Below are 13,133 nucleotides of genomic sequence, written 5' to 3' on the forward strand. Positions count from 1 at the left end.
TAGATAGTGGAGATATATAGAGATAGATAGTGTTGATATAGAGATAGATAGTGTATATATAGAGATAGATAGTGTAGATATAGAGATAGATAGTGTAGATAGAGATATAGATAGTGTAGATATAGAGATAGATAGTGTAGATATATAGAGATAGATAGTGTTGATATAGAGATAGATAGTGTAGATATAGAGATAGATAGTGTAGATATATAGATAGTATAGATATAGAGATAGATAGTGTATATATAGAGATAGATAGTGTAGATAGAGATATAGATAGTGTATATATAGAGATAGATAGTGTAGATAGAGATATAGATAGTATATATATAGAGATAGATAGTGTCTATATAGAGATAGATAGTGTAGATAGAGATATAGACAGTGTATATATAGAGATAGTGTAGATATAGAGATAGATAGTGTAGATAGAGATATAGATAGTGTATATGTAGAGATAGTGTATATATAGAGATAGTGTAGATAGAGATATAGATAGTGGAGATATATAGAGATAGATAGTGTCGATATAGAGATAGATAGTGTAGATATAGAGATAGTGTATATATAGAGATAGATAGTGTATATATAGAGATAGTGTATATATAGATATAGATAGTGTATATATAGAGATAGATAGTGTAGATAGAGATATAGATCGTGTATATATAGAGATAGATAGTGTATATATAGAGATAGTGTTGATATAGAGATAGATAGTGTAGATATAGAGATAGATAGTGTATATATAGAGATAGATAGTGTAGATATAGAGATCGTGTAGATAGAGATATAGATAGTGTAGATATATAGAGATAGATAGTGTATATATAGAGATAGATAGTGTAGATAGAGATAGATAGTGTAGATATAGAGATAGATAGTGTATATATAGAGATAGATAGTGTAGATAGAGATATAGATAGTGTATATATAGAGATAGTGTAGATAGAGATATAGATAGTATATATATAGAGATAGATAGTGTAAATAGAGACATAGATAGTGGAGATATATAGAGATAGATAGTGTAGATAGAGATATAGACAGTGTATATATAGAGATAGTGTAGATATAGAGATAGATAGTGTAGATAGAGATATAGATAGTGTATATGTAGAGATAGTGTATATATAGAGATAGTGTATATATAGAGATAGTGTAGATAGAGATATAGATAGTGGAGATATATAGAGATAGATAGTGGAGATATAGATAGTGGAGATAAATAGAGATAGATAGTGTAGATATAGAGATAGATAGTGTAGATAGAGAAAGGGAAGCAGCCAGACAGCCAGATATAGAGATATAGAGACAGTGTAGATAGAGATATACATTGTGTAGATAGAGATATATAGTGTAGATAGAGATATATATAGTGTAGATAGAGATATATAGAGTGTAGATAGAGATATATATAGTGTATATATAGATAGATATAGTGTAGATATAGATATATATTGTGTATATATAGATATATATTGTATATATATAGTGTAGATAGAGATATATATATATAGTGTAGATGGAGATATATATAGTGTATATATAGTGTAGATATAGATATATATTGTGTATATATAGATATATATAGTGTAGATAGAGATATATATAGTGTATATATAGTGTAGATAGAGATATATATAGTGTATATATAGTGTAGATATAGATATATATTGTGTATATATAGATATATATAGTATAGATAGAGATATATATATAGTGTAGATGGAGATATATATATTGTGTATATATAGATATATATAGTATAGATAGATATATATAGTGTAGATATAGAGATATATATAGTGTAGATAGAGATATATATATAGTGTAGATGGAGATATATATATTGTGTATATATAGATATATATAGTATAGATAGATATATATAGTGTAGATATAGAGATATATATAGTGTAGATAGAGATATATATATATAGTGTAGATGGAGATATGTATAGTGTATATATAGTGTAGATATAGATATACATTGTGTATATATAGATATATAGTATAGATAGAGATATATATATAGTGTAGATGGAGATATATATATTGTGTATATATAGATATATATAGTATAGATAGATATATATAGTGTAGATATAGAGATATATAGTGTAGATATAGATATATATAGTGTAGATATAGAGATATATATAGTGTAGATAGATATATATAGTGTAGATATAGAGATATATAGTGTAGATATAGATATATATAGTGTAGATATAGATATATATATAGTGTACATATAAAGACAGTGTAGCTAGAGATATATATTGTGTAGATATAGATATATATAGTGTAGATATAGATATATATAGTGTAGATATAGATATATATATAGTGTAGATATAGATATAGTGTGTAGATAGAGATACATATAGTGTAGATATAGATATATATAGTGTAGATATAGATATATATTGTGTAGATATAGCTATATATAGTGGAGATAGAGATATATATAGTGTAGATAGAGATATATATAGTGTAGATAGAGATATATATATAGTGTAGATATAGATATATATAGTGTAGATAGAGATATATATAGTGTAGATAGAGATATATATAGTGTAGATAGAGATATATATAGTGTAGATATAGATATATATAGTGTAGATAGAGATATATATAGTGTAGATAGAGATATATATATTGTAGATAGAGATATATATAGTGTAGATATAGACATATATAGGATAGATATAGATATATATAGTGTAGATAGAGATATGTATATATAGACTCAGAGAGTGGGGTCACGGCCAGGGTCAGTCATTATCCCAACTCCACCTGAGACACCCTCAGAGAGCGGGGTCACGGCAGGGTCAGTCATTATCCCAACTCCCCCTGAGACACCCTCAGAGAGCGGGGTCACGGCAGGGTCAGTCATTATCCCAACTCCCCCTGAGACTCCCTCAGAGAGTGGGGTCACGGCAGGGTCAGTCATTATCCCAACTCCCCCTGAGACTCCCTCAGAGAGCGGGGTCACGGCCAGGGTCAGTCATTATCCCAACTCCCCCTGAGACGCCCTCAGAGAGTGGGGTCACGGCAGGGTCAGTCATTATCCCAACTCCCCCTGAGACATCCTCAGAGAGCGGGGTCACGGCAGGGTCAGTCATTATCCCAACTCCCCCTGAGACGCCCTCAGAGAGCGGGGTCACGGCAGGGTCAGTTTGTCTTGGTCCAGATTGTTCACCTTGTGAAATCCCAGGGGATTCGACCTTTAACCTTTGGGTTACCGGGCCAACGCTACTGTCTGTCTGTCTGTCTGTCTGTCTGTCTGTCTGTCTGTCTGTCTGTCTGTCTGTCTGTCTGTCTGTCTGTCTGTCTGTCTCTGTCTGTCTGTCTGTCTGTCTCTCTCTCTCTCTCTCTCTGTCTCTATGTCTGTCTGTCTGTCTGTCTGTCTGTCTGTCTGTCTGTCTGTCTGTCTGTCTGTCTGTCTGTCTGTCTGTCTGTCTGTCTGTCTGTCTGTCTGTCTGTCTGTCTGTCTGTCTGTCTGTCTGTCTGTCTGTCTGTCTGTCTGTCTGTCTGTCTGTCTGTCTGTCTGTCTCTATCAATTCAATTCAATTCAATTCAAGGGGCTTTATTGGCATGGGAAACATGTGTTAACATTGCCAAAGCAAGTGAGGTAGATAATATACAAAAGTCAAATAAACAATAAAAATCTATCTCTCTCTCTCTCTCCGTCTCTCTCTCTCTGTCTCTCTCTCTCTCGCTCTCGCTCCCTTTCCTTCTCTCTAACAGGAAGTGCTGTGTGTCTCTCTTCATTACCCATAATGCTGTTATTCCTCTAGACATCACACAGCATCCTGTCCCACCCATCCTCTTCCTCCTCCTGCTCCATAACTCTAACCCTCTGTCAATAACCTTCATCTTCTCCCTAACCCTCTCTCCTATGACCCTGTTGTTCCACTCCAACTCTACGTATATTCTTCTGCCTAACCCTGTTATTCCTGTATACAACTGTGTAGTGTTGTATTGAACCCAGTCTGAAGCCTGTAGCTCTATCTGGCTCTAACCCAGTCTGAAGCCTGTAGCTCTATCTGTCTCTAACCCAGTCTGAAGCCTGTAGCTCTATCTGGCTCTAACCCAGTCTGAAGCCTGTAGATCTATCTGGCTCTAACCCAGTCTGAAGCCTGTAGCTCTATCTGGCTCTAACCCAGTCTGAAGCCTGTAGCTCTATCTGTCTCTAACCCAGTCTGAAGCCTGTAGCTCTATCTCCTCTAACCCAGTCTGAAGCCTGTAGATCTATCTGGCTCTAACCCAGTCTGAAGCCTGTAGCTCTATCTGGCTCTAACCCAGTCTGAAGCCTGTATCTCTATCTGGCTCTAACCCAGTCTGAAGCCTGTAGCTCTATCTGGCTCTAACCCAGTCTGAAGCCTGTAGCTCTATCTGGCTCTAACCCAGTCTGAAGCCTGTAGCTCTATCTGTCTCTAACCCAGTCTGAAGCCTGTAGCTCTATCTGGCTCTAACCCAGTCTGAAGCCTGTAGATCTATCTGGCTCTAACCCAGTCTGAAGCCTGTAGCTCTATCTGTCTCTAACCCAGTCTGAAGCCTGTAGATCTATCTGGCTCTAACCCAGTCTGAAGCCTGTAGCTCTATCTGGCTCTAACCCAGTCTGAAGCCTGTAGCTCTATCTGGCTCTAACCCAGTCTGAAGCCTGTAGCTCTATCTGGCTCTAACCCAGTCTGAAGCCTGTAGCTCTATCTCCTCTAACCCAGTCTGAAGCCTGTAGCTCTATCTGGCTCTAACCCAGTCTGAAGCCTGTAGCTCTATCTGGCTCTAACCCAGTCTGAAGCCTGTAGCTCTATCTGTCTCTAACCCAGTCTGAAGCCTGTAGCTCTATCTGGCTCTAACCCAGTCTGAAGCCTGTAGCTCTATCTGGCTCTAACCCAGTCTGAAGCCTGTAGCTCTATCTGGCTCTAACCCAGTCTGAAGCCTGTAGCTCTATCTCCTCTAACCCAGTCTGAAGCCTGTAGATCTATCTGGCTCTAACCCAGTCTGAAGCCTGTAGCTCTATCTGGCTCTAACCCAGTCTGAAGCCTGTAGCTCTATCTGGCTCTAACCCAGTCTGAAGCCTGTAGCTCTATCTGGCTCTAACCCAGTCTGAAGCCTGTAGATCTATCTGGCTCTAACCCAGTCTGAATCCTGTAGCTCTATCTGGCTCTAACCCAGTCTGAAGCCTGTAGCTCTATCTGGCTCTAACACAGTCTGAAGCCTGTAGCTCTATCTGGCTCTAACCCAGTCTGAAGCCTGTAGCTCTATCTGGCTCTAACCCAGTCTGAAGCCTGTAGCTCTATCTGGCTCTAACCCAGTCTGAAGCCTATAGCTCTATCTGGCTCTAACCCAGTCTGAAGCCTATAGCTCTATCTGGCTCTAACCCAGTCTGAAGCCTATAGATCTATCTGGCTTTAACCCAGTCTGAAGCCTGTAGCTCTATCTGACTCTAACCCAGTCTGAAGCCTATATCTCTATCTGGCTCTAACCCAGTCTGAAGCCTATAGCTCTATCTGTCTCTAACCCAGTCTGAAGCCTGTAGCTCTATCTGGCTCTAACCCAGTCTGAAGCCTGTAGCTCTATCTGGCTCTAACCCAGTCTGAAGCCTATAGCTCTATCTGGCTCTAACCCAGTCTGAAGCCTGTAGCTCTATCTGGCTCTAACCCAGTCTGAAGCCTCTAGCTCTATCTGGCTCTAACCCAGTCTGAAGCCTATAGGTCTATCTGGCTCTAATCCAGTCTGAAGCCTATAGCTCTATCTGGCTCTAACCCAGTCTGAAGCCTGTAGCTCTATCTGGCTCTAACCCAGTCTGAAGCCTGTACCTCTATCTGGCTCTAACCCAGTCTGAAGCCTGTAGCTCTATCTGGCTCTAACCCAGTCTGAAGCCTGTAGCTCTATCTGTCTCTAACCCAGTCTGAAGCCTGTAGCTCTATCTGGCTCTAACCCAGTCTGAAGCCTGTAGCTCTATCTGGCTCTAACCCAGTCTGAAGCCTATACTCTATCTGGCTCTAACCCAGTCTGAAGCATATAGCTCTATCTGTCTCTAACCCAGTCTGAAGCCTGTAGCTCTATCTGGCTCTAACCCAGTCTGAAGCCTGTAGCTCTATCTGGCTCTAACCCAGTCTGAAGCCTGTAGCTCTATCTGTCTCTAACCCAGTCTGAAGCCTGTAGCTCTATCTGGCTCTAACCCAGTCTGAAGCCTATAGCTCTATCTGTCTCTAACCCAGTCTGAAGCCTGTAGCTCTATCTGGCTCTAACCCAGTCTGAAGCCTGTAGCTCTATCTGGCTCTAACCCAGTCTGAAGCCTATAGCTCTATCTGTCTCTAACCCAGTCTGAAGCCTGTAGCTCTATCTGGCTCTAACCCAGTCTGAAGCCTCGTATTATATTGAGTTTCTAACCAGGAATGTTCCAGGGATTTCCTCACAGCACAACCCCCCTCTGGGCCCCCTGTAAACACACACACACACACACACACACACACACACACACACAGAGACACACACACACACACACACACACACACACACACACACACACACACACACACACACACACACACACACACACACACACACACACACACACACACACACACACACACAAACACACACACACACACACACATGCACACACACACACACACACACACTGTCTCTGTGTGTGTGTGTGTGTGTGTGTGTGTGTGTGTGTGTGTGTGTGTGTGTGTGTGTGTGTGTGTGTGTGTGTGTGTGTGTGTGTGTGTGTGTGTGTGTGTGTGTGTGTGTGTGTGTGTGTGTGTGTGTGTGTGTCTCTGTGTGTGTGTGTGTGTGTGTGTGTGTGTGTGTGTGTGTGTGTGTGTGTGTGTGTGTGTGTGTGTGTGTGTGTGTGTGTGTCTCTGTGTGTGTGTGTGTGTGTGTGTGTGTGTGTGTGTGTGTGTGTGTGTGTGTGTGTGTGTGTGTGTGTGTGTGTGTGTGTGTGTGTGTGTGTGTTTTTTTTAAATTTATTTCACCTTTATTTAACCAGGTAGGCTAGTTGAGAACAAGTTCTCATTTGCAACTGCGACCTGGCCAAGATAAAGCATAGCAGTGTGAACAGACAACACAGAGTTCAAATCAAATTAAATCAAATTTTATTAGTCACATACACATGGTTAGCAGATGTTAATGCGAGTGTAGCGAAATGCTTGTGCTTCTAGTTCCGACAATGCAGTAATAACCAACAAGTAATCTAACCTAACAATTCCACAACTACTACCTTACACACACACACAAGTGTAAAGGGATAAAGAATATGTACATAAAGATATATGAATGAGTGGTGGTACAGAACGGCATGGCAGATGCAGTAGATGGTATAGAGTACGGTATATACATATGAGATGAGTACTGTAGGGTATGTAAACATAAAGTGGCATAGTTTAAAGTGGCTAGTGGTACATGTATTACATAAAGATGGCAAGATGCAGTAGATGATATAGAGTACAGTATATACATATGAGATGGGTAATGTAGGGTATGTAAACATTATATTAAGTGGCATTGTTTAAAGTGGCTAGTGGTACATTTTTACATAATTTCCATCAATTCCCATTTTTAAAGTGGCTGGAGTTGAGTCAGTATGTTGGCAGCGGCCGCTAAATGTTAGTGGTGGCTGTTTAACAGTCTGATGGCCTTGAGATAGAAGCTGTTTTTCAGTCTCTCGGTCCCTGCTTTGATGCACCTGTACTGACCTCGCCTTCTGGATGATAGCGGGGTGAACAGGCAGTGGCTTGGGTGGTTGTTGTCCTTGATGATCTTTATGGCCTTCCTGTGACATCGGGTGGTGTAGGTGTCCTGGAGGGCAGGTAGTTTGCCCCCGGTGATGCGTTCTGCAGACCTCACTACCCTCTGGAGAGCCTTACGGTTGTGGGCGGAGCAGTTGCCGTACCAGGCGGTGATACAGCCCGACAGGATGCTCTCGATTGTGCATCTGTAGAAGTTTGTGAGTGCTTTTGGTGACAAGCCGAATTTCTTCAGCCTCCTGAGGTTGAAGAGGCGCTGCTGCGCCTTCTTCACAACGCTGTCTGTGTGGGTGGACCAATTCAGTTTGTCCGTGATGTGTACACCGAGGAACTTAAAACTTTCCACCTTCTCCACTACTGACCCGTCGATGTGGATAGGGGGGTGCTCCCTCTGCTGTTTCCTGAAGTCCACAATCATCTCCTTTGTTTTGTTGACGTTGAGTGTGAGGTTATTTTCCTGACACCACACTCCGAGGGCCCTCACCTCCTCCCTGTAGGCCGTCTCGTCGTTGTTGGTAATCAAGCCTACCACTGTAGTGTCATCCGCAAACTTGATGATTGAGTTGGAGGCGTGCATGGCCACGCAGTCGTGGGTGAACAGGGAGTACAGGAGAGGGCTCAGAACGCACCCTTGTGGGGCCCCAGTGTTGAGGATCAGCGGGGTGGAGATGTTGTTACCTACCCTCACCACCTGGGGGCGGCCCGTCAGGAAGTCCAGGACCCAGTTGCACAGGGCGGGGTCGAGACCCAGGGTCTCGAGCTTGATGACGAGTTTGGAGGGTACTATGGTGTTGAATGCTGAGCTGTAATCGATGAACAGCATTCTCACATGGGTATTCCTCTTGTCCAGATGGGTTAGGGCAGTGTGCAGTGTGGTTGCGATTGCGTCGTCTGTGGACCTATTGGGTCGGTAAGCAAATTGGAGTGGGTCTAGGGTGTCCGGTAGGGTGGAGGTGATATGGTCCTTGACTAGTCTCTCAAAGCACTTCATGATGACGGAAGTGAGTGCTACGGGGCGGTAGTCGTTTAGCTCAGTTACCTTAGCTTTCTTGGGAACAGGAACAATGGTGGCCCTCTTGAAGCATGTGGGAACAGCAGACTGGGATAAGGATTGATTGAATATGTCCGTAAACACACCAGCCAGCTGGTCTGCGCATGCTCTGAGGACGCGGCTGGGAATGCCGTCTGGGCCTGCAGCCTTGCGAGGGTTAACACGTTTAAATGTTTTACTCACCTCGGCTGCAGTGAAGGAGAGCCCGCAGGTTTTGGTAGGGGGCCGTGTCAGTGGCACTGTATTGTCCTCAATGCGGGCAAAAAAGTTGTTTAGCCTGTCTGGGAGCAAGACATCCTGGTCCGCGACGGGGCTGGTTTTCTTTTTGTAATCCGTGATTGACTGTAGACCCTGCCACATACCTCTTGTGTCTGAGCTGTTGAATTGCGACTCGATTTTGTCTCTGTACTGGGACTTAGCCTGTTTGATTGCCTTGCGGAGAGAATAGCTACACTGTTTGTATTCGGTCATGCTTCCGGTCACCTTGCCCTGGTTAAAAGCAGTGGTTCGCGCTTTCAGTTTCACGCGAATGCTGCCGTCAATCCACGGTTTCTGGTTTGGGAATGTTTTAATCGTTGCTGTGGGTACGACATCGTCAATGCACTTCCTAATGAACTCGCTCACCGAATCAGCATATTCGTCAATATTGTTGTTGGACGCGATGCGGAACATATTCCAATCCGCGTGATCGAAGCAGTCTTGAAGCGTGGATTCAGATTGGTCGGACCAGCGTTGAACAGACCTGAGCGCGGGAGCTTGTTGTTTGAGTTTCTGTTTGTAGGCTGGAATCAACAAAATGGAGTCGTGGTCAGCTTTTCCGAAAGGGGGGCGGGGGAGGGCCTTATATGCGTCGCGGAAATTAGTATAACAATGATCTAGGGTTTTTCCAGCCCTGGTAGCACAATCGATATGCTGATAGAATTTAGGGAGTTTTGTTTTTAGATTAGCCTTGTTAAAATCCCCAGCTACGATGAATGCAGCCTCAGGGTGTGTGGTTTCCAGTTTACAAAGAGTCAGATAAAGTTCGTTCAGGGCCATCGATGTGTCTGCTTGGGGGGGAATATATACGGCTGTGATTATGATTGAAGAGAATTCCCTTGGTAGATAATGCGGTCGACATTTGATTGTGAGGAGTTCTAGATCAGGTGAACAGAATGACTTGAGTTCCTGTGTGTTGTTATGATGATCACACCACTTCTCGTTAATCATAAGGCATACCCCCCCGCCCCTCTTCTTACCGGAAAGATGTTTGTTTCTGTCGGCGCGATGCATGAAGAAACCAGCTGGCTGCACCGACTCCGTTAGCGTCCCTTGAGTTAGCCATGTTTCCGTGAAGCAGAGCACGTTGCAATCCCTGATGTCTCTCTGGAATGCTACCCGTGCTCGGATTTCATCAACCTTATTGTCAAGAGACTGGACATTGGCGAGTAGTATGCTAGGGAGTGGAGCGCGATGTGCCCGTCTCCGAAGCCTGACCACGAGACCGCCTCGTTTGCCCCTTTTTCGGCGTCGCACAGGGTCGCCGGCTGGGATCAGATCCATTGTATTGGGTGGAAGGCAAAACACTGGATCCGTTTCAGGAAAGTCATATTCCTGGTAGGAACGATGATGAGTTGACGTTAATCGTATATTCAGTAGTTCCTCCCGACTGTATGTAATGAAACCTAAGATTACCTGGGGTACCGATGTAAGAAATAACACATAAAAGAACAAAATACTGCATATTTTCCAAGGAACGCGAAGCGAGGCGGCCATCTCTTTTCGGCGCCGGAAGTACACATGTGTGTGTGTGTGTGTGTGTGTGTGTGTGTGTGTGCGTATGTGTGTGTAATAATCAACTAGATGAATCAGAGATACTGTCTGGTCCTGATACTGTAGAATAATCAGCTAGATGAATCAGAGATACTGTCTGGTCCTGATACTGTAGAATAATCAAATAGATGAATCAGAGATACTGTCTGGTCCTGATACTGTAGAATAATCAGCTAGATGAATCAGAGATACTGTCTGGTCCTGATACTGTAGAATAATCAACTAGATGAATCAGAGATACTGTCTGGTCCTGATACTGTAAAATAATCAACTAGATGAATCAGAGATACTGTCTGGTCCTGATACTGTAGAATAATCAACTAGATGAATCAGAGATACTGTCTGGTCCTGATACTGTAGAATAATCAGCTAGATGAATCAGAGATACTGTCTGGTCCTGATACTGTAGAACGATCAACTAGATGAATCAGAGATACTGTCTGGTCCTGATACTGTAGAATAATCAGCTAGATGAATCAGAGATACTGTCTGGTCCTGATACTGTAGAATAATCAACTAGATGAATCAGAGATACTGTCTGGTCCTGATACTGTAGAATAATCAACTAGATGAATCAGATATACTGTCTGGTCCTGATACTGTAGAATAATCAACTAGATGAATCAGATATACTGTCTGGTCCTGATACTGTAGATTAATCAACTAGATGAATCAGAGATACTGTCTGGTCCTGATACTGTAGAATAATCAACTAGATGAATCAGAGATACTGTCTGGTCCTGATACTGTAGAATAATCAACTAGATGAATCAGAGATACTGTCTGGTCCTGATACTGTAGAATAATCAACTAGATGAATCAGAGATACTGTCTGGTCCTGATACTGTAGAATAATCAACTAGATGAATCAGAGATACTGTCTGGTCCTGATACTGTAGAATAATCAGCTAGATGAATCAGAGATACTGTCTGATCCTGATACTGTAGATTAATCAACTAGATGAATCAAAGATCCTGTCTGGTCCTGATACTGTAGAATAATCAACTAGATGAATCAGAGATACTGTCTGGTCCTGATACTGTAGAATAATCAACTAGATGAATCAGAGATACTGTCTGGTCCTGATACTGTAGAATAATCAACTAGATCCTGTCTGGTCCTGATACTGTAGAATAACCAACTAGATGAATCAGAGATACTGTCTGGTCCTGATACTGTAGAATAATCAACTAGATGAATCAGAGATACTGTCTGGTCCTGATACTGTAGAATAATCAACTAGATCCTGTCTGGTCCTGATACTGTAGAATAACCAACTAGATGAATCAGAGATACTGTCTGGTCCTGATACTGTAGAATAATCAACTAGATGAATCAGAGATACTGTCTGGTCCTGATACTGTAGAATAACCAACTAGATGAATCAGAGATACTGTCTGGTCCTGATACTGTAGAATAATCAACTAGATGAATCAGAGATCCTGTCTGGTCCTGATACTGTAGAATAATCAGCTAGATGAATCAGAGATCCTGTCTGGTCCTGATACTGTAGAATAATCAACTAGATGAATCAGAGATACTGTCTGGTCCCGATACTGTAGAATAATCAACTAGATGAATCAGAGATACTGTCTGGTCCTGATACTGTAGAATAATCAACTAGATGAATCAGAGATACTGTCTGGTCCTGATACTGTAGAATAATCAACTAGATGAATCAGAGATACTGTCTGGTCCTGATACTGTAGAATAATCAACTAGATGAATCAGAGATACTGTCTGGTCCTGATACTGTAGAATAATCAACTAGATGAATCAGAGATACTGTGTGGTCCTGATACTGTAGAATAATCAACTAGATGAATCAGAGATACTGTCTGGTCCTGATACTGTAGAATAATCAACTAGATGAATCAGAGATACTGTCTGGTCCTGATACTGTAGAATAATCAACTAGATGAATCAGAGATACTGTCTGGTCCTGATACTGTAGAATAATCAACTAGATGAATCAGAGATACTGTCTGGTCCTGATACTGTAGAATAATCAACTAGATGAATCAGAGATACTGTCTGGTCCTGATACTGTAGAATAATCAGCTAGATGAATCAGAGATACTGTCTGGTCCTGATACTGTAGAATAATCAGCTAGATGAATCAGAGATACTGTCTGGTCCTGATACTGTAGAATAATCAACTAGATGAATCAGAGATACTGTCTGGTCCTGATACTGTAGAATAATCACCTAGATGAATCAGAGATACTGTCTGGTCCTGATACTGTAGAATAATCAACTAGATGAATCAGAGATACTGTCTGGTCCTGATACTGTAGAACAATCAACTAGATGAATCAGAGATACTGTCTGGTCCTGATACTGTAGAATAATCAACTAGATGAATCAGAGATACTGTCTGGTCCTGATACTGTAGAATAATCAACTAGATGAATCAGAGATACTGTCTGGTCCTGATACTGTAAAATAATCACCTAGATGAATCAGAGATACTGTCTGGGCCTGATACTGTAGAATA

This window comes from Salvelinus fontinalis, unplaced genomic scaffold, assembly GCF_029448725.1.
Source record: "Salvelinus fontinalis isolate EN_2023a unplaced genomic scaffold, ASM2944872v1 scaffold_0875, whole genome shotgun sequence".
Taxonomy (NCBI): domain Eukaryota; kingdom Metazoa; phylum Chordata; class Actinopteri; order Salmoniformes; family Salmonidae; genus Salvelinus; species Salvelinus fontinalis.